Below are 23,852 nucleotides of genomic sequence, written 5' to 3'. Positions count from 1 at the left end.
AACTTGGCAGAAAGCCATTCATGCCAAGGGCTTATCTTGCAGCACAGCTCCTCTCTTCTGGATACAGCTATGACTGTTCCTGTTAGTGAATCTTACATCAGCACCTTTACTACCTATGCACTGTGGGTTTGGCTTGTGGGGTTTGCTAAAATAATAAAATCATGAATAGGATGGTGACACAAGGTGTAATAAAGTGGAGTCTGTATGTTAAATATATGTAATAATAGGACATTTACAATGTTGTATTTTGGAGGGAGGACAAAGTCTTAATAAGCTTTGCAATGAACTAGAACTAACGTGTGTATAAAGTAGATGGCTTTTCTTTTTAGCTTTTGTTGATTTTAAACGTGAAATACGGGATTTTTCTAACAACACATTAGATGCTGTGATGTAGCAGCAGGGTGATACGGAGGGAGGAAGCACAGCTCACTGTGCAGACCTGCCCAGGAGGAACAATGGTGGCAGAACTGTGAGATCATTCCTAGCAATATCAGATGCCACCCAATCATTCTGACAGCACTCAATTTAAACATTTTGATAACTCTTTCCAGGATTGGTGCTTACAGTTTAGTAACCCTTAATGCTTATATACTTTTACTACAAGATGACTGTTGCTCTGGGTTTCCAACTATTCTGTAGCAGTAAGATAGTGTAGAAATAAGAGATTCCTTAGAAACAGTGTTGGACCTGTGCTCTATATTCCCTTCCTAGTTTGTCAAGTGTATCATGAATGTGATTTTTTTTTTTTTGGTCCAATTTGAGCATTTGTTCAGGGCCTCAGCATTTGAGTCCTCTCCTGCAGAGTGTCTCTTTGGATGAAAGGAAGCAGAAAAGCAATGTCTTAGCTATGAGTAATACAAAAACATTAAGCAAAAGGCTGAAGGGAAATGTATTTCTTAAAATGTCTTAGTTTACTTGCCAAGGATACAAATTTTAGAAAAAAAATGAGAGTTGATGAAGAGCTTTACAGGGGTTGACAAAGGGGGATTTTTGGTGTGTCATCCCCATCATGCTTTTTCTGGCCCTGACACATCTGCCCCTCTCTCTCCCTTGGGAGAGCGGAGCTGGGTAACAGGTGAAAAGGGCTCTACACTGCATGACACAGCCTTGTGCTAATTAGATGCCATCTCTAATAATAGGAACATTTTTGCTATGTTAAGGAAAAAAAATCCCAAAGGATGCACTTTAAATATATATTGGAAGAGTACAACTGCATGCAAACTATTTTAAATCTTCTGACAATTAGAAGTTTATTATAAGGTCAACTATACACTGTAGGAAATACTTCATTTCTCCTTAACAGGCTTTCGAAATTTCTTATTTAAATGTACAACATCATGTTTTAAATTATTGAAACACTTCCTATGATGGCAAATTTAGAAAAGAAGTAGAGCAGTTCAAAGGTGGTATCAATTGTAAATGAGGGACTTTGTTCTTTTTCCCTCCTCCTAACCTCTCTATAAATGTCCTTATACATTAAATATTTCATGTTGAAAGGTTGAAGAGTGGTGTACCCTTAAACTGTTCCTTCTTTGATAATACATGCTAGCATTTAGAAAGGATTTGAATGTCTGTCTACACATTTACAGTGGAGACAATATGTTCTATTTTTTAAAATCTCATATCCCAGGAACTTTCAGATACTACCTCATTTCATATTTCACTGAATTAATTTTTATTATCACAGTTTTTGCTTACAAAGTTAATGAATTATGGAGGACTTCTGATCTAACACCACTCCAGTTATTAAGAACTATTTAAGCAGAAGGGATTAAATACTGTGCCAATTTTATAGTTGCTGGGTTTATAAGGATGCATGAATTTAGTTTTATCTTGCTTTTGAGTAAGGCCACTGAAATCAATCCACCCATTCAGAAGGGGTGAAGTTTCCTCAGGTGTGCAGTGACTGAGTGACCCTTTGGCTGTTTCCTAAGGCAGAAGGGTCCATCCTGACACACCGCTATGAGGGAGTGGGGGAGTGAGCTATGGGTCTGGCCCCCCAGCTAGAGAACTTCCCAGAGCATCCCCGCCTAATAGGATTTATCTGGCATATTGATGAAGATATGTGGTGATTAAAAGATATATTTGCTAGTTATAGCACATGCAGACTACTATAGTTTCTCATCCAATGCAAAAAGTCATTTTTGGGTTTTTTTTGCTGGAAGGGAGGGGAAAGAAGGAAAAGTTAAAACTAAGTGCAGAAAACTAATTTCTCTCTTCTAAATATCAGATCTGTAACACTGATGTAATTCTAATTATCTTAATCTTACTTATTTTCTTCTATTTTTTTTTTCATTTTAGGTAAGTGGAAGCTTTCTCTTCATGACTTGGGGCCACATTTAATTCCTGTGGTAAGTGTTCATCATAAGAATATAGGGATCAGCTGTGTGTAAATTAACACCTTAAGTTGGCTTCACATGTGACGCTGCATTCTAGGAGGCTGCATGTATATATCCATATGCTGTTTCTGCTGCACAAGTTATTGATGTTTTTGAACACAGGTGAGGTTTCCTTTGCAGACCTGCTCAGTTGTACAGCTTGCAGGTATCCTGACTCATTTTTCCTCATAGAATTTGCATTAGCTTGTTGTGTTTGGTCTTACAATGCAAAAGCTTTTAGTTGAAGTGGCTTATTTTGTTTCTGTTTTGGCAGCTTATTCTCCAAAATTTCTTGTGTTTAGCTATAGGAATAAGTATTGTTTTCCTCACCTCCTTTTACGTTATTTCACACTGCTTTGTAGCAGTGCAGTTTGGATTGTTACTGGCTTGGGTTTATTGTGGACTGTGGCTTTTAAATTGTACATTACTTTATAAATTACATGTGTGTGTGAAAAAGAATTTGAATACCTAGCTGTGACTTGTTTCAGAGAAAAAATACTATTTGTATTTACTCTTGTGCACTTCATGTTCTTGATGTATCATAGCTGGGTGAAAGGAGAGGATGGACTATTTCTTAGGAGCTTGGGTTTTAGACGATAAGGGGGAAATTTTCTTTTGAGGCCCTGCAAATTCCACAGGGATTTTATTTTTGCTTAAGCAGGTGTATGATGGAAGAGGCAGTGGACTGGAGGAGTGACAGACTTCCTTTTGCATTTCTAGCATTGTCCTGGGAATAGCAGTACAGGTCTCCTCCTCTTGTTGAAAGGACTGTGAGTGTGTGTTGTAGCATCATCTATTCGGTTGTGGCTTTGAAATTAAACTTTATGATTCTGCTTGAGTTTTCATTTCTTTTGGAGGAGTTTGGAGGTTTTGTGGTTTTAAATCTTTATCCTGCATGTGTTTTGTTTAGACATTGGATTAAATAATGCATTGCTTACAGCAATAGTATTTTAAGCATATCCATCATGTTTAACCTATGCCAACAGCATTACTTATATTGATGGTATTTTTGGATGCAGATAAAGAAGGTTGTGCTAGTGCAGAATAGTTCCTCCATAAAATGGCTTTTTTGTTTTCAATATATCACCTTTTCAATCAAATGAAGTCCATTTATTTGTCCATTTTATTATCAAAATATATTTATTATCAAAAATATAACAATGGTGATACCTTATTTTTTTATTTTAATTTATAATTAAATGATGGAGCTCTAATATGTCCTGAGTCAGAATTATTATACAAAGGCTTGGTACAATCCATCTACACAGGCATGGCTGTTTTATGTGGAAAAAGCTCATTGTATAGTTAAGTCTGTACTTGTAAAATTCATGTTTTATGCAAGGCATTTGTGAATTAGCTGGAGGACATCCAGGTGCACTTTTTTTTTCTTTTTTTTTCCTTTTTTTTTTTATTCTGGATTGTTTTGGGGTTTGGTTTTGGGTTTTTTGATTGCTGTAGGGAAACTTTTATTCAATACATAGACCAAAACTGGGTATGTTTTTTAAAGGCTATAGGTTATTTAGGTTATTACAGAATGAATACTGGGGTGAAAGAGAAGCTAGCACAGTAGATAAAATCACAACCAATATGTGATTATGTACATAGATAAATATATGTACTGTTTATTTAAAGATGTTCAATTAATCAGAATTCTTTCAGTGCTTAAAAGAACTTTAACCTGATAGAAACCTTTCCTCAGTATGGAAGTTAATAACAAATTAATAGCATATGCTGTTTTCAAATATTTTTTATAGGATTCAGTGACCTGATAAAGAATGTTATCTACTTGTTACCAAAAGAATTGCACTTCTTTTGCAAAAGAATGGAGCAGTACTTCCTTGCTTCCAGTGTCCCTTCCCCCACTCCTTTTTTCACTCAATATTTGCTAAAAAATTTGGTGAGGTTTTCGTTTCTTAAAAAAAAAAAATAATAAAAAAGATTATGTTTGTTGTCCACAAAAACACATAGAAAAGCTCAAAGTAACTAAAACCAAATCAAATCACCCCTCATCAATACAAATAAAAATTTATTGCTTGGTGATGTAGAGTAGAAAAACGTCAATGCCAAGAAATAGAAAATGTCCAAAGGGAAGAAAATTAGGCATCAAAGTTGAATAAAAACCTCATGGGAATTGTAATGCCTTGCTGCATTGGTTGAGCAGGGGGAAGGAAGCCATATGTGAGTGTAACATTATATACAAACTATCTGCTGAAGAGTTGCCAGTGGCCTATGCGTAAAGGAAATTGCGCTTGAAAATGCAGTTATATTAGTGTCAACATCAGTTGCATATTCTTTTCCAGCTTTTAAGTTGTATCTTCTTCTTGTGTAGGAAACTTAAAAATGAATTCCTGGCAGACAGATAATTTTTTTCTTGAAACATAATAAAGACAGCAGACTTTTCTTTAAATGCCACATTGAAGTCTGTGCCCCATGCTGTTCACCAACTCTCTTATGGTTTTATTTTCTATTGAAGAAAAAGGACAAAAAAGATCAGAAAATAGAGAAATGCAAAGGTGAAGGTCAGTTTTTCTGCTTGCATAGTCTTTTTGTGCTCGTGCTTTGAACTCTTGTGAGAAGGACAGAGGCATGCAAATCCAGATGTTGTTTGAAGAGCTACCTCAAAGGATGCTGGTCAGAGGAAATGACACAGTGTCAGGGCAAACCTGTGATTGTGGTTTTTCATGACCTTATACAGTTTGATATCCAACAGCTTGACATCTGTATCCCATTTCAAGTGTTAATGGTGTAGTGATATCTCTGTCTTTTCCTCTGTGTTTGATTTGAGGGTGCTGGTTCTTGACACCTGAATTTGTTGGCAGAACAAGGTGCAGTTAACAATTCATCATAGTTTTGGACTTGGTTTTTTTTGATACTGCTTACCCACAGTGATTCTCGTTTTTATTAAGCATCATTGTACATGAAGCTTTTTTTTATTTTTAAGCAGTGATTTTCTTGACTTGCATTGCATTTCAACTGTCAAACAAAATATTAGAAAGTGAATTTGGGATTAATGCAAATACTCAAATATTTTTCAAATTTTTTCAGCTCAGATTGCTTTCAAATTTCTGTGCAAAAGTTTTAATAAAACAAAATAGTGTTGTAGAAACTGAGAATTTAGACTTTAATCTGTTGCACACAGCAGAAATTCTAATTAATATGGATTTGCAGGCTTCCTTGGTAATGTTCATTTTAGGATGTAAATGCTTCTAGTCCAAATTTTTCCTTACTCAACCACCTGTTACATTCTTGTTCAAGTTTTGTTTTCAGAAATGAGGTAATTTTTTAAAAAAACCTTTAAATGTTGTTTTCCATCCTGTAAGTAGTAGCTACATCAGGGGCTGCAGACAGGATGTTAAAATGCAGAAAGAAACTGCCATACCTTTTGCAGCTGCTCAAAGGAGAGGCCAGATGAAAAATTACACTATCAAAAACTTGTAAAAGCAAAAAATGTCACACTCCAAAATATGCTATTAAAAATAACTGTTCAAGTTAAAAAATGTTGGATTTGGTACTCAGGCCAGTTACTTTGGACTTGTGAAGTGTTCTATGTGCATGGGAGGGAAATGCCTTTCCAACCTGCTCCGTAGGTTACTTCAGGTGAACGTGAATTTGAGGCATGGCTGAAGTGCATGTACTCCTCAGTGGATGAAGGTTATCATAAAGTTTCTCCATCTGGCAACTTTCCTTTAAGAAATAATCCTGCATTGATGAACTTCCAGGGGTGGGGAGAGTTAAAGCTTTTTTTGTGGTGATATGTTGCATTGGTTTCTTCAGTTACTACATTTCTCAAACTACTTTTTAAAAAAATTATTTTGCTAGACTGTTTGTATAGTTATTAAAAATATTGATTTTCAGAAATATTTTGTTCCAGAAAGTGCTCCATAAGCCTTTATCTTATAGGATAAATCAGTGTTTTTCAAGACTTTTCATAAACAATAATGAAGCAAATAAGATCTTAATTTTCTGACAGTCCAGGGTGTAAAATCAAACCAGTTCATCTTGTATTTTGGAACAGATGTGGCATTTGCAATAACAGATTGCTTTTAATAAATTTACTTCCACTGCATTAATCTGTTTAGTAACATTTGCTTCTCATTATTATACTATACTATTATACTACCGAGATTTTTTCCAAACCACCTTATTTCTACATCAGGTTAGTTAAGGTTATCTCTCAAAGAAATTTCCACTAAGAAACATCCAGCGTCTTTGACTGAACTGAACCATGGAAATAATAATCTAAATGTTTTGAAACATTTTTGAGTTTGTGGGCATAGATGTGTAAACACATACAAAACAGAGCAGGCTTATAATACCAGTCTGGCTAGATAATTTGTTTTAATTTGTTGTTTTGACAGTCATAACTGCATTACCTTCTGATTATGTACGCAGACATTTTGTATTGCATTCTTATCTCTTGTAGTCCATGACTTCACCTTTACCTTACCTAATTTTTGGTGGGATTAGTTAGGATTGCATTCTATAAAGTAAAAAGCACATTATTTGCATTAATTCAGAAGGCCAGTCCAGAGGGATTGTAGTCATAAGCTTATTGCTGTACCTTTTAATCTATTAAATTTCATTCAAAAGGCTTAACAATAACCAGGTTGGGTTTGGTTTTTTTTTAATCTTTAGTTTCTTAATTTTGAAAGTGAGGGGTGAATTTGTATGGAGATAATCAGCATAATCTCAGAAGATGCACACGATCCCCTGTTGAAGTTTTGTTTCTTTATGCTGGAGTGAGCAGAGCCACCACGGCAGCAGCAACAGTGAGTTCGTGTGTGACAGGGTTTCAGATTGCTAGTTTGGCTTGTGCAGTGTCCCTTGGACAAACCCACTGGGTGCTGAGTTAGAGGTGACAAATTGTCTTGTTAAATTGGCCCTCTCAGATTTGGCTGAGACCCTGAAGAGAGCACTTAGGTGTACTGTGTACCTGCCCTTATTCATGCCAGTCAAAGCAGGATATCAAAACTCAGCCTCTGCTGGTTTATGTGCTAACGGAGCACTTGGCTGGCCTTACACATCTGATGAAGCCCTGATCTTTTTGTGGTGTTTTGGGTTGGTTTGTTGCTGGTTTTGAGTTTGGGGTTTTTGTTGGGGGGGTGGGGGGGTGGTATTCGGCTTTTTTTTTTTTTTTTTTTTTTTTTTTTTGTATCAGCTAGTGAGGACAAACTGAAATGCAAATTATCTGGTGTTGTACATGAGTGTTGGATGTTAAAAAAGAGCCATAGTGTTAAATATGGAACACAGTAACTCCAGAGTGTTTAATTGTTGTGAACATGAAAAAATCAAAAATCACAGCATGGATTGCCACATAAGTATAGATCTATGCATTTTACTACCATGAATAGTTTTTTTGTTGAAACAAAGTGAAATTTGTGAACTGCAACTGAAATCCCGCTCTTAATTTTTTAAGAAATGTTGAACTAAAACTTTTCTTTTGCTATTATTATTACTTGAATGACTGCTTTCCTAATTATATGAAATACCTGTTTTCCCCAAGGTTTGCCTGTCAGGAAATAGTAAAATGCAATTTATAGTTTTTTTAGTAATGGAGGAGGGGATGTTGTTTGCTTTTGTTTTGATTTTGTCATCTTTGAGGATTTCTCTCTGTCTTCTATATTCAGAACTTTTTTCTTTTATGGAAAAAAAATGGGAAGAGAAGCTTCCCATTGTTGTTACATATCTATAACAACACCAGAATGAAGTGACAGCAGAGGTGTTGACAACAAATTGTTTTAACCTTTATTTAAAAATGTAATTAAGAAATGAGAAGAGTACCTTAAAATAAAATCATGGGGGAGACTCTTATGCATGGAAAAATCTGCTTTTTTCACTACTGCACACTTTCAGCACTCATTTACATTGTTATTTCCCTAAGTCCCTGCAACTGTTAAATTATGCAAATCAAGTTACCATAATATTCAGTGCCAAAATGTTTTATTTAATAGCAGTCATTAATTTATTTCTCTAATCGAATCCACTAGGAAATCATTTTAAATGTATCATTTTGCTTTAAATAGGTCCCAGTTCACCAGAAAGAAAACCTGTTGGGTCTTACAGTCATGGGATTTTTTAACACATGCATGACAATTCAGCAGTGATGCCTCAGTTTTTCCCTCCCAGTAATTTTGCATAATGGGAAAATCAAACAACATGTTTAAATGTGACATGACCAGTTATTTTATAATGCAAAGAATAACTACTATTGTTAATTCTCTTGCTCAAAGTGAAGCATTGTAAGAAGAGGAGTTGAAGCTGACCGGAGAGAACTAGGGTAGCCCCTCTGAGAGATGGTGAAGGCAATGCTAATGAGATTGAAAAAGGAAAAAAGGAGAAATTCTTGTATAGCTCCTAGTCTCTTATTCATGTGATATTTAGAATAGAATACAAGAATATCTTGAATGCAAATGCTGCAGTGAGGCAAGTTCAAGTGCTTTCTGGATCTCTCCAGGAAAGTGATATTTTTCAAAATCTTAGCAAAAGGGAGGCAGGAGAATTTTCTGTTGATTCGTCCTTCTGTGAAGTGTATTTCAAGTCTGCTGTTTAGAAGAGGAAGATTTTAAGGGACATGATTTAGTTCACTGCAATCACAAGAAGAAAACATTATGGAGTTAGAGCCGCCCTAGGTTTTGGGTAGGCTAAGCGTAATGTAAATGTTCTGTGATCTCAAAATACTATATGAGTACCACACACAGAATATCTTTTTGTCAGAGGAAGCATTTGAAATCTGGAATTTTAGATATAAAATATAAGGATTTATATGCACATATTTATAAGCAAAATTTGGATATGGACAGATATTCTTTCACTTAAGTTTAAACCTTTGCACCTTCACCCCACTACCCTTATGGAGCTGTGACAGGAAATTAAATTCGATGCGGGACTCAAGATTGCAATCATCTCTTTGTCTGTATCTGACACATTTTTTACCTTTCTCTGTTGCTGGGAAGTTCTGGCAACTTGTTTGAAAAGGCAAGTGAAATATTTTTGCAGGGACATCTAAGGTTACCTTTGCACCATTTCAAAGCCACAGGAAGCCGAATATCCTGTTGTCTTTGAGAACATGCAAATGAGATTCTTGTCTAATTGAAAAATAGGACAGTTCTGGTTTAATTGCTGGAAAAGACCAATTATCCAAATACCTTCAGTAAAAGTAACAACATTACCCCTCTGCTATCTTTCTTCAAAGAAATTATCGTATTTAATCTGTAGCGCATTCACCAGAAGACTACATGACTCTTATTATTCACCTTTGTGAATAACTGGTGAGATTTCCCGCCTGCCTGATTTGCCATTTGAAATTAAATGGAGCAATAGTTCTGCTGTCAGTGCCTTTCCTGTGAGTGTACCTCCCAGTGGCAAGTGGGAGATCCTTCACATGAAGTGATGGGAAATAGTAGGCAGAGGGCCATCACCTTGTATTTTTCCATCTTCCATCTATGCAATTTAATCCAGCTCTAAACAAGTTGATTCCTTTCACATCCATTCTTCTCTCTCTGCTTTACCTCTGGAAGTGTTGCTATAGGAAGCAAAGGAATTAAAGGAGTGGATAACCTGATCCCCCTCCTTGTGTGGTGAAGGGCAAAACAAGGCTGCCCTGGACTCCTTACGCTGCTTCTCTCCCGCTTCCCAGCAGCCAGGTTTCAGCTAGATCTGGCACAGAGGAGGAACATTCCTGCCTTTAATCATGAAAACAATCTGGAAGAGTTCATAGGCTTCTTTGTGTAATTGTATGTATTTCATGCAACCCCAACATAATCAACATGATAGTGTGTATACATCTTTTTGCCTAGTAAATGGTGTTTACTTCAGGTAGCTTTGTCTCTTTATATGTAAAGTATCAGGGCTTAAAATACATTAGAAGATAAGTAGGTCTTTTGGACAAATCTGTTTATATTTTGTTGGTTTGAAAACAAAGAATTTCATCACTCTGAATGCTTACTTTCATGCTGGGGACAGGTTTTTTAATAATTATTTTCAATATCAAAACCAAAATGAAAACCAAGAATGGCAAATAGAAAAAAAAATTAACATTAACCAAAGTGATGCAAATTAATTTTGACTAATCTCCCTATATATATATAGATGTTGTCTTGGGGCACAATTAAATATTCAATGTATTTTAAAATAAAATAGTAAATAGAAGTAACAAGCAAAATTGGTAACTATCTCATCTCTTTCTCTACCTCTTGACTTTGTTCTCCACTGATTTCCTGTCTGTGATTGTGTATTTCTTCATTCCCAAGATATAAAGCTCTCTGTTGAATCTCAGTGACAAGAAAGAATCTCAGAAGGTTTGTTCTTTAGTGATCTGACCTTTCTTCTGTCAACCTGTTTACTTAGAAACAGTTCTGTATCTTTGATTCAACTTGAAGTTTACTGAAAAGCAAGAAGTAAAACTTTTCAGTTTACCTCTCTGCTTCTATGGTCTTTAATTCCTGTTGCAGAATAACAGTTTGGAAGAATAAAGGGAGGTTTTTTTCTTGGTTTGTCTGTTGTTATTTTTCCTGGAGCACAGGGTCTCGGGCTTAAAATTTTGTCAGCACTTTTGGTCTGTCTTGAAGTGCTGTTTGCCTTCATGCAGGGCATGTTATTAATTGGATCAAATGGAGGTAACCAGCTGCTAATGCCTCAGCTCCTGTCACTTCTTCATGGAGATAACACAGCTCATCTGTCCTAGGCTTTTTCTGTTTTCCTGGCTGAATTTCTTGGGGGTGATCTAGAAATACTTTTGCCAAGTCACCAATGTTGAGAGAAGCCAGTTGTGAGAGAAGTGTGTGTGTGGGCATGAGGAATGAGGGGAGCCTCTGCCACGGCTCACTCTCAGGAATGATAGTTTTTATCTAGATCTCCTTTCCTTCTCACCATGTTTGCATCTGTCCTCAGTGACCAAACTTGTCATAGTTAAACTGCATCTACCTAATCTGCCCGCCTCTAGCACTTCATGTGGGCATACATGATTTCCTATTGGGTTTGCTGGTCATGGACAGCCATGTGTAAGTGTTGCAGTTTTGTAATTGTAATAACAGGGTAAAGACTCATACATACAAGTGGATTTCTTAAAATCTAACATCACTTTCTTAGTTGAAAACTGTCCAAAGCTCAGAAAGCACTGTTCTTATTATGGTGTTTACTCTTGTCATGTATCACAGCATATCCTATAAAACAATCCAGGATTTTCTTTCCCTCCTTCTGCTGGTTTTACTGATGAGAATTTTATTTTTTAAATAATATCACACAGACTTAGAAGGTCTTTAAAGAGAGAAGTGCTTGCTTGAACTAATTGCCACTTTGGTAATCATTTGTAGCTGTTCCTAGACTTCTCCCCCCGCCCAGATTTCCCTCCAAAATAACCTCTCTGCTCAAGGTTTGGGAGGATGTTTGAGGACCTTTCCATTGCCTGCAAGTGCTGAGCTCTCTGAGGGTACCCAGGGTGGCAAGGTGGGCTTCTCTACCAGCATACAGTGAAGACAGCTAGAAAAAAGGATTTCTTTTTTTTTCAGAAGTTCAGCTATTCCCTGCCCTATTGCTGCCCCTCTTAACAATTAGCTTTATCTACAAATAATGTGTCAGGTACTCATTAAAGCCCAGATGCTTGAATTTCTTTGTATGACCAACTTCTTTGGGTTTCAGTATGCAAAACTCTCAAAAATCTTGTGAAAAATGTGACTTCTCAAACATTTACACCCAGTTTTCACTCTGTTTCATTTCCCTGATAGCCCTCTGCTATGCTGCTGAACACTCTTGCATATAAAAAGTGGATATGAGAACTTAAAGTGTATTTGCAGATTAGTCACTTCTTTGTTGTTTCCATCAAGAAGGCAGTGCCTAAGAGATTTCTTTTTTTGTTTGTTTTTTTTTTCCTTCCCAATAATGTGCTGTGAATCACATGAGGCTCTGCAAATGAAAGATACTTGTATTTTTTTACTTAGAACTTTTACTGTTTTGTATTGTTTCATTTTTCTTCATTATTACAGGGGTTGTGTACTTAGTTCCGAGTTTTTTACCGAGATATGATTACTTTATATGGAAGAATCAATAAGTTACTAAGATATCCCCACTTATCTGCAAAGACTGTTCAAAATGTACAAACGATTAGCAACCTTAGCAGTGTTTAGTACCCTTTAATGACTAGTTTCAAGTGCCATTTGAAGCCATTAGTACCTGTTAATTGTCTTTGGAACAATCCACATGAAATTTTGAAGTGGTTTAGAATTTCTATGTTTCATCAGGTATGTAATTAAATTGCTGTTATTCAAAGAAATCTATGTAAATTAAATATATTTCATACTTCTCTCTCCTGAAAGAATTAAAAGTGCAAATTTATAAGATTTTTTTTTGTAAGAATTGGTGGAAATTTTGTGTGTCCTGGTTTAGGGCTTTTCTCCCTCTTCACTCTTGGAACCAGACTTAAAGGTGCAAAACTCAATATCCAGCATAAACAGAACAGACGATTGGGGATACATCAAAAGTCATCCCAGGACTTTGTGTAACTTGGCAATAGTTTGAAAAGAATGCTGACCAAAAAAGATCTAAGATATCTAACTAACCTTATTCTGACCAAGTTCTAGATAGTGTTGGCACAGCCTATATGCCCTGTCAGGCAGAAATTTCATCTGTTAGATATCTGTTTTTCTTGGTTATATGACTTAGAATAAGTCTTGCTTGAAATTATAATGCCCCTTTTGATGTCATGAAAATGCTTTTTGTGAATGTGTTTGCTGGATGAGGCTGAAGCCTGACTGCTGAATTAATTTTTGCACGCCACAGAACTGTACTCAAAAAGAGGTGGAAAGACTTACATAATTGTAGGATTCAAATGTCAGCTTTTCTTACTGACAAATTGTAGTTGTTTGTTTTCAAGTTTTATTTTTTAATCAGTGCTAGGTCTGGGTTTTTAACAGAGTGAAACTGTAGATTTAGGGAAGTTGTTAATGTGCATTTGAATGTTAAGGAATGATGTGTTGTTAAAGTAATCTGAAGATCGTTAAGATAATGTTGTAAAAGTAAATGTATGTATGTCCTCTGTAATTACATAGCAAATTTGATTGAAGAAGGGGTGAAAGTCCTAATTCTGTTTTAGCAGCTTCCATAAGATTGCTGACCATGGAAGACAGCAGAGCCCTTTTGACACTAAATGTGAAGAGATTAGTTATATTGGTAAACAGTAATAAATAAACTGAAGAGGCTAGAAAGCATATAATGATAGTGCTTTGACTTACTACTTTATTTGGCTTCATAGAAGTTCTAGAAAATTTTGCTTGGCAGGTTTATGAACTTTATAAACTGAGGAAAATGCTCTGACCAACAGAAATGCATCAACAGCTAAAATTTGAAATTTTAATTGCGTAGGAGCTGTATAAAATCCTTTCAGCCTGTGTTGTACCTAACAAGTCAAATAAGAAAGATGCCTGTTTGCTGAGATCCTTCCCATTCTATGTTGTAGCATTGTAATCCTCTCAGACTTTTATTCATCTTTTGTACCAAACTTTTTCAAAAGAAGGCCAAACATTGAAAACAGCACAGCATTTTGATAATTGAGTGTGTGTTACTTAATATACTCAAAACTATGGTTTCTGTTCTGATTCAAAGATGTTGGTCTTTAGTTGACTATATGGTTGCTGTTAATAGGCAATATTAGAAAAATGACAACAGTGCTCACCTCTGTTAAATGTATTTGCTCAGCAGATATCTATCTCTGAAAATGAAGTTAAATTCATACTTCACTCAGAAATCTAAGAAAGTTATCCTTGGTATACTGTAGTTCTGAAAATTGAAGTGATAGCTGAATTAAATTTCTCTAACAGGCGTTTTTTTTTTATATTTCTCACATGAAAATGCATAGCACATCTAGAAAGCCACTGGAATGTGTTGCTAATTATTGTTTAAAAAAAGATTAATCTATCATCCACATAGATGACATTTCATTTAAGTGTGATAAATGCATGTTTTCTGTAAGGAGTGGGACATCCTGTTTCTATTGCATACATCTTGGCAATTACTGTAGTGCTGCCTTCTGAGAACCAGTTTTTTTGCAGATTAATATTAGTGCTCTAGTGATCCCCAAAGAGAACCTAAGAGCGTGTTCCACAGTGTGGAATTGGCCCGAGAAGCAGCAGTAGATCCTAACAGCCACATTATGATGATTTCTTAGGTTGGGCTCGTGGCCACAGCAGCAGGATCTCAATTCTCACACACTTTTCTGTGTTGATGTGCCTCCAACGCTTTGCTGGATGGACCCTGTATGTCTATGAGGTGGAATACCTTTGGAATACATTGTCTCCTGTGTGGCCATGATGGCAGCTCCAGTATTAAATGTCTGGTGATATTTTTGCCTCATGGAGACATTTGTTTAACAGTGTGGCATGAGCTTTCCCATCAGCTATTCATCATCCTTGAAAAGAAAGGAATATGTCACGTAACAGCAGGCCAGGTTGTTCTCACACTTCCTCCCTTTCAAGCAAGGAAAGTTAAGAGGTGTAGATCTTGAAACTGCAGAATTTGTGATACCAAACAAAAATTGAATGGAAATATCAGATTGTTTTCTACTTTAAACTCTCTTTGCAGTTTGCTTTATTGGTTATCTCTCAATTAGCTTGCCCAAAAATAAAAAAAAAAAAAAAATATGGGCAGATTATTTCTAGAGCTTTAATTTGTTTTCTAATTTCTTGGGCTGGGCTCTTAAAATATTTTTGTGTGTGTTTATTTATAAAGTCTGATTGTTATGTTAAAGTACATTTAATGTGTTACTTTGCTTCTAAAGCAATAATGCACTGGCTATCCCTAAAGTGCAAGTCTCCACTTTGGAAACACTCTCTCTGATTAACCTACCTGCCTTCATAATTAGAATAATCACATAATGTAATTTTTAATAAAATGAAGGTACAATGAATGATGAAAGATCTATAACAGAATAATCTGATTTGGTGCTGATAATTTGTCAAAGTGTGCCATGATTTGGAAACACAGAAAATTGCTGTAAATGTGTAAAAATAATTCATTGTTTGAAAGCAAGGACATGTTTTCAGTGCACGCTGGTGTATTGTTCGATCCTGGGGAAAGAACAGAATACTTTTGGAAGATCAAATGAGCTCATGTACGTGATAGATTTTATAGTCCACCTCATGTTTGAGCCTTTTCTTCTAAAATTCCTCTGAAGTTGTACCTTCAACTCTGGGGGTTTTGGTGAAGTCACTGCACAGTCAGTTGTCACATCATCAGTGGGAGAATCTGCCTGTGGTACCAGAACAGCCACCATACTGGAATGTTTTAAAGTACAGTCAAATCTGTACTTTTAAAAACATACAATGAAGATCTTTCAGTCATAGTAAAGTTATCACATATGTTAGAACCTGATCTTGAGGGTTATTTCACATTTCACCTCGATGTCGTTTGGAATATTAAACTGGAACAGTGTCACAGGCAATCTTCCCTGTGGCCAGGTAACTGGCTACTCTGCATAGAGCAGGTCAGTGACCCACACTCAAGAAGAATTTCTTTAAGTGTGAGTGTATAAAGGATTGATAGCTTAACAAGTACCAGGTAAAATTTAACAAACAAACAAACCAAAAAAAAACCCAACTAAACAAAAAAAATAGAATCAAGTCCCCTTTGGTTTGTATCAGTTGTTGTACATGCTGAGTAGTTTAGAAATTCCCTCATTTAATCATCAGTGAATAATATGATAATCTTTCAGCATTCTAGTATGTTGTCTCCTGGGGGGGAAAAAAATAATTTTTGAGTTTAAAGCACATAATAGTAAAGTCAAGGATGTATTTCAGATGTATTTGTGTTCCATTTGGCATTTTAAACAGCAGACTCCTGATTTGTGGCATTTGATTCAGGTAAGGGAGGGGGATTCCTTTTGGAAGGGCAGAGGAGATATTCCCACACACACTCCAAAAGCACCAGCAGAGCTGCCCTTCAGTGACCCTGCTGTTTGTCCTGGCCTTTCCATGGGCCTTCCTCAAAGCACAGGCATCATGACAGAGCCTCAGCTCCCCCTGTTCTCTGGCCTGTCTTAACCCCTACAAACACTTGTGCACTTCCCTGAATCCAGAGAGGAGCCTTGTGACAAGTACCCATCGTGAACATAGTGTGTGGCTTCAGCTAGTGCTTCCCAGCTTTTCTCTGAACTATTATTAGGTCTGCTATGGTGGCTGGAAAATAAGAATGTAAGAGTTTTCTGCTACCTGCTTGCTTGTTTTACCTCTATTGTGTTCTTCAGCTACCAGTCCATGTAGTCTGTTGATAAAACCAGTTGCCAGTTCAGCCACATCACTCTATATATATATATATATAAACAGTATATCTGTTTATACTCTTCTGTTTGAACTCTGGCTTCTTCGTATTTCACTACAATGAATACTGTTATCCTTGGGGTTATATATATATATAATATATATAATACTGTTATCACACACATATATAAAATACTGTATAATAGGTATATGTTATATATAATACATATATATATATAATATATATAATTGTTATCACTGGCGATCTGTCTCCTTATCAACGGAAATAAAAAGGCCAAAAGCAACTCTGCCTTTTTTAAGTTTGCAGCTGAGCCAGGTAAGGACTAAAATTTCCAAGCTGAGCCCTTAACATCTGCATTTCAATCCATTATTACTTTCTTTCATATTGCACTTTGCACAGGCCCGCTCTTTCAGAACTGATATTATCCTGTGTTTCAAACACACAATCAGGTCACCCCAAAATCATGGCTGACTCTCCTACAGACACATAGTCTGTGTACTTCCTAGAGAGCATGGAAACACTCATTGTTCTTTGAAAGTTTTTTTTAATTGTGGGAGAGGATGAAGAATGTCTGGTAAAAAGCTTGACAGAACTGGATTCATAAGTCTGTGGAAATACAATTCTTTAGGACTCATTCTATAATAATTAAGGTTTCTTAAGTTGCATGCTTTAGGAAACTTAATTCCTTCCTGCTCATATGGGGTTTTGTCGTTGCACATAGCTGTTTTTTCTTTTTAAACTTGTGTGGCATGTCTTAAATGGTATGTAAAATATGATATGGAGATTGTATCAATGGCATTTCTAAACATAGCATTTCTGGTTTCCTTTCCCTACTTTGATGTCAGGGTTTTGACAATTGCCCTTTACTTGTGTGCCTACATGCTGCACCTGGAAGCCCAGCTCATATGCCATATTCTATCTTTAAAGCTAATTTTTTTTTTTCCTTTGACTTTTATTTCTTTTCCTTTTTTTTAACTCTCAAATGATTTTGTGTTTTCATGGTGATTTTTTGTTACTCTTCCTTTTGTAGTAATAGAAACAAATCCACTCAGGTTGAGTACATATGTGAGGGGTTTTTTTCCTGTAGTTTTCCAGCTTCTCTGTTGTTCATGAGGTGTTCACAGAATGCTGCACTTCTCAGACAGTATGCTCTGGTCTAGCATTACACTCTATAATAATTTGTAATCAGATGATTTAACAAGCAACACTGAATGCAGTTGCTAAGTAGAGCTAGTATGGAAGCAGAGCTGATTTAGAGCCTGCTCTTAGGTCTTAAGGCATAAATCTCCTGGTGCTAAGATGGTAATGTGGAGACAACTCTTTGTTACCTGAGCCTGGCACTACAGAAGCCTAAATTAGGTCAGTGCTGTGGTCTTCACATGGAACAAAAACTGCTTCACATGAGGAGAGCACAGAGAGACGTAAAATCAGCTCTGTCAAAAGTGAATTCACAGATGTATCTCAAGAGGATGGGCAGCATATTTGTAAAGTTCCATTCCTGATGGCTTCCTTGTTCTGAAACACTGGGATTGTTGGCTTTCACTTAGGAAGGCTAAGATGGGGGGAATAGTATTTCTCCTTGGAAGAACAAAATAGTGCCTGTTAAAAATTCCAAGACTGAAAGCTCATGGGGATAAATGTGATTGGGCTTTGTGGTGCAGAATGATGAAGAGAAATATTCTTGCACTCTGTGGTTGAAGAGATTACGTATGATTTTTACTTCTGCAGGCATCTATAACAAGCCTTATTAATTATATTTCTCCACCACCATCTCTGGATTTAACTGAAAGTATTCAAAATTTAGCACTGACTTCAGTGGTGGTTTGCAACAACTGACTTGCAACAATTTCAGACATCTTAAATATGTTTCTAAAACAGACTGAGGTGTTCTATTGATGTGTTAATGAAGCTCTTAATTATGTAATGGTGCACTATAACTTTGTATGATGTGACATCTTCCCCAAACTGTTCATGAGAAGTTACATGTTTGATAAAAAGAGTAAGGGGGGTTGCAGGTGAGAAGTTGACTACCACTACGATGGTAATAATGCAGTTTTAAAAATCAAACATATTTTGGTTTTGTGTGAAGAGATGCAGCTTCAGATTACTTTCATTTTGTAGTCTAATTATGATTTTTTGTTTATATTTATATTTAATATATATTTGTATTTAATACTTATATTTATATATAATAAATAATGTGGTGCATTGCATTTTATTTATATTATTTTATTAATATTTATATTTATTTATATTTACTATATATGTTTTTATTTGTTTGTTTTTTGGCTTTTTAATTCCCTTGCAATAAGTTTGTCTGCAATTTAATAGGTTTTCATTTTATTTATTTTTTTAAGTTTTTAGAAAGTGGAGGTTAGCAGTGCTTCCTACAGAAATGTCCAGGTAATAAATTTAGTACCCTCCTGGTGAAGAGCAGGGAAGAGAAAAGACTTCCTTGGGAGCATTTAATTTGCCTTGGAAGACTCTCTTTTCAATTGAAGGGAATTTATTATTATGAAAAATGAAAAGGCATTCAGCCTTTTTGGTGATAAACCGGCTTGTTGCAGTCAGACAACACTTCTTACAGAGACAAGGGCATGGATAAGCTATTTAAACTGAAAGGTGTGACAGACAAAGGGAATGGGAGTTTCTAATTGTGCCAAGCCAGTTGTGGGGGTGTTTTTAGCTTGAGTAACCTGAAGGTGAATGATTCAGAGAAGGGAATGAATGGTGGTGAAGGGTCTGGAGTGCACATTCTGTGAGGACAAGCTGAGGGAGCTGGAGTTGTTTAGTCTGAAAAAGAGGAAGCTCTGGAGTGACCTTAGCGCTCCCTGCAGCTCCCTGAAAGGAGGGTGTAGCCAGGTGGGGGTCAGTCTCTTCTCCACAGAAACCAATGACAGGATGAGAGGACACAGTCCTAAACTACACCAAGAGAGGTTTAGCCTGGGTATTAGGAAGAATTTATTCACGGGAGGGGTGACTAGGCATTGGAATGGGCTGTCCATGGAGGTGATAGAGTCAGTCCTGGGAGGTGTTAAAGGGATATGGTCCTGAGTGCCGTGGCCTGGTTGATACAGTTGCGTTAGGTCGTAGGTTGGACTCGATGATTTCAGAGGTCTTTTCCAAAGTACTAAATTCTGGGATTCTGTGATCCTAGGGAATACATTAGTGACCTAAGCCAGAGTCAGAAGCTACTGATGCTGTTTTTTCATGTGTGGTGGCAAAGACAGAAGCTCCAGTATCAGGAGTTTTTCCACTGCTGAGTGATGTAACTGTGCCCAGGCAATAGTATGATACTGGGGAATAAAGTTAGACAGGGTGAAGTGGTAACAGGGGGTTGTGGTTTAAGTGCTCTGTTATGCTGGTCCTTAACTACACTTTTATTCTTATTTTTTAAAAAATCTTTCCAAAGTTATTTCTGTCTGCACAGTGTAATGGTGGGAGCATTGGTGTGCAAAGACACAGCTGCCCTCTGAAGCTGTTTACAGATACTGCAGTCTCAGTAGCTGTTCTGTACACCTCCAAAACTGATACATCCTAACAGGTGGTACAAACATTGGCTGTTCCAGGAGAAGAAATGTTCTGTTAAATAAGATAATAGTATATCTGTATAGTATCTTTGATTCTGTAATTACATACTAAGGCTGTGAACTATAATTATTTAACCCACCTCCAGTTTAGAATTTGACAACACTGATATGTAAGCCTAGAGTTATAAGAGAGGATAATTTCAGGCTTCAAAGCTCCCAGCATAGATGTGTCCAAAAGTCCATTCTGCACTCTGAACTCTCTGTGGTTTTCAATTACTACACACAAAGGTCATGATTTTCAACCCTATTGTTCTGCTCTCCCCTAGCTTTTCCAGCCCCTGATTTATTATAGCAGGGAGTGAGATAAGAGCCAGTAAGTTAAAAAAGTGTGTATGTTTTGGTGGGGGATGTGAGCAAGGCTACAAATGCTTTTAGTAAAACAGAATGCTCTCCTGGTGGCTGCTTTTCTGAGGTTTATTAGTTCACCTGCCTTCAAATGAGTCCTGCAGGTGCTTTGACAAATGGATTGAGAGATTGCCTAGTAAATTCCTCGGCTTCTTGTAAATACTTCTGTGCCCTATGTAGATGATTTGTAACTTCCTATGCCAAGGTGTCTTTGTAAATCACACCAGAGACCTCTGTGCCTTCCAAAAGCCACAGTGTGACTTGGATGAGAAATGAATAAAAACTGAAGAAAAATACTGACAAAAACATAAAAGTGTTAATAGAAAATTAAGGTGTTGAAATTCTAAATGTGTATTGAGGAAATAGATGTTTTCTACCCTTGCTAGTTTTCCCAGTCATCCCAATATGTGCTGTTTGCTTGTGGAGTTCTAAGATCAGTTATTTCTTCTGCCAAGTGCCAAGGTCCTAATTTGAATCTCCTTCTCCTAACTCTCATTTCTGTTGTGGATTCTCCCTGTACTACTCCTGGTCACTAAAGTGATACATCAGACATTTGAGTTTGGCTCATCCCAATGCTGCCTCTGCCTTGAAAAATAAGTTTAAACTTGACATGGGAACTTAAGTAATTCACAACTCGTGATGACATGATAATGTATTTGATCTCTCCTAATAGATAAAGAGTTTAGTTTAAGAGAGCTGTGGGTGTTTCTGATGCATGAACAAAGTGGGGAAGATCGTGTTCAGAAAAACTAAATAAACCATTACTTATACAATAATCAGTTTCATTTCACCCTGGATATACTTTCAGAGCATTTAAGTTATCTTGTATACAGCTTTGAGATAGGCAAGTAATATTTTTACAGAGGGAAGTGCGGAACATAGCATAAAGTTAAGTGCTCAGTTCGAGGAGCTGGAAATTCTGGTGTCCCTCATTTCAATCCCTTCCTTGTTTAAAAGCAAGTTTTTGGTTTTCGGAAAGATCCTGCAGGTCAAAATTCAGGGCTGAAGGTATTTAAAAGATGTGTAGATATGACACTTAGGGACATCATTTAGTGGTGGATTTGGCAGTGCTGGGTTAGTGGTTGGACTCAATGCTCTCAGAAGTATTTTCCAATATAAAGAATTACTTGATTTAATCCATTCTGGAAGTATTTCCTTCTCTACATAAACTGCGTTTGTATGTGTGTTTATATCTGTGTCTTAAGGGTAGGAATAGCACTTCTATAACTTGCAATGTGAATTTCTTTATAGCTATTCTTACCTTATAATTTCTTCTGAATTTATTACTGTCAAAGCTGAGCTCCACATTTTATGACTGAACTAATTAATTCTATTCAAAATTAATACCATTATAAAGCTAAAGATACTTTTTTTGTTTGTTTGTTCCTAGCAGAAAAAAGGGTTTACAAACAAGAATTTTCAAGTTTTAAACATTTTTTGCAAATTGTTAAGGTACTTGATGTCCTGATTTCATAGAACATATTCTGAAATGTTTCTAAAGTCAAAATGAGAAGATAGATTATTTCTAAAGGAGCACAGAAGGTTTTCTGAAATCTTCACCTATTTTATAATTGAGAATATTTTGATATAGGTTTTTTTCTTATTTACATAAATGGCTGGTGTGGCAAGGGTACTTTCTGATTCCTTCCTAGAGCTCTTACCCTGTACTCTGGCTGAACCTTACATCCTTTTTACATCTGCAACATTTTAGCACCTAGTAATTTGAGAAAAATTAGAGGGATTGAACAGTATATGCACTTACTCTTCTCTGTTGGTACAAGAGGATAATTTTTTAATCAGCTGTGTTATCCAACTTGGAAAAGAGTTTTCTATTTTGGTCTACCATTTCTCCCGTTTGTTTTGTACCTTAAAACTTAGCCTGTGGCTAAAATGTGCTAGTATGCAAAAGCTCCTTGCTTTCAAAAATGTTGGTGTCAGCTCTCAAAATTCCTGATGGAAAGAAATTAAGGAAGCTTGCTAAATTTTTAGAAATGTTATTTTACCTGCTGGGAAAGCTGCAGTGCTTCAGATGATGTAAGTGATGAATGCAGTCCTGGGAGACCTACAGGTTGTCAATAACCTTTGACTGGCTATGGCAGCCCACAAAGTCTTAATAACTGGCTCCTTACAGAGACAGCTTGTAGCCCACTGTAGCTGTAGTAAGTGGGGGCTATTATAGTCTGATAGGTATTTGGAGGCTTGTGCAAAATGAAGTGTCTCTTTCAGGCTAGACTAGAGTTGGCTACAATAGAATATGTCCATAACTCTGTATTTTTTTTATTGGCAAATGCACAGCTTTGCCAGGATTGATGTAAATTGTGTTAAATCATAAATAAGGACATACTTCATTCATTGGTTAAACAAAATGTTTAAATGATTTTGTTGTTTTATTTTGTTTCAAATCAGAAATACAAAAGAACTGACACAGTTACAAGTTACAGAAAAATATTTTAATGAATAGATATAGATATCTGACTTAAAGAGCATTCATTACTAAAAGACAGGCCTTTTATATTGGAGTTTCTAGTTATTGACAAGATCATGTATTTAATTTTCTGAGTGTCAGGAAAATCCCTAATATAATTTAATTTTATCGGGAATTTTCAAATGTCACTGTAGACCAAATGTAGAACTAGTGCTAATAAAGAAATCTCTACTTCTTTCATTATATGCATGTGCATATATATTTCCAATATGCTTTCTGTTTTCTCTTATGCAGTGTTTGCTAAGGAATGGGCACTTTCTGATGATGCTTACCACACAGTGATACCTGAGCTTGGAGGCTGCCGTAGATTTACTTTTTATTTTCCTTCTCTTGCATGAAGTTGAACTGAGAAGATTGTCTTTCTTTGCACAAGAGAAGAAAAAAAAAGGCTCCCTATTATGGTTTATCAATGTTGTCATTTCTACAGGCTTGAGAGGTGATAAAATTTAACAAGACTAGTGTCTTTTTCTGAAGCATTTGTTAAGGGAATGAAGACAAGAAAAATATGGAGTCATAATTTTGAAAAGATATGGGGCAACACTGCTTACCTTTCTTGATGATCCTTCTTCAGCACTCTAACAGTGAAAATCTGAAAGCAGTCATCCTATTGTGTAATTCAACGTATAATTTTAGGGACAAATTTATAAATACTCTGAAAAATCTAAGCTTTTTATACAAATACTAACTAAAACTATTTCCCATTAAAATAAATTGTTTTCTGGTGAGTACTTGTATGCATTTTACTTTGTTTTTTCCTTATCCTTATGTTTTTTAACTCTTTGATGTGGG

The 23,852-nt window shown here is 36.2% G+C and overlaps 1 protein-coding gene across 3 annotated transcripts in view; it reads left to right on the top strand.

The window, feature by feature from the left end:
- Positions 1–23,852, top strand: part of LOC107201978 (SAM and SH3 domain-containing protein 1) — a 533,641-nt gene that overhangs the window by 237,542 nt on the left and 272,247 nt on the right. The gene's annotated exons all lie outside the window — the stretch shown is intronic.

Source organism: Parus major, chromosome 3, assembly GCF_001522545.3.
Source record: "Parus major isolate Abel chromosome 3, Parus_major1.1, whole genome shotgun sequence".
Lineage (NCBI taxonomy): Eukaryota > Metazoa > Chordata > Aves > Passeriformes > Paridae > Parus > Parus major.
This window is presented reverse-complemented; position numbering and strand designations above follow the sequence as displayed.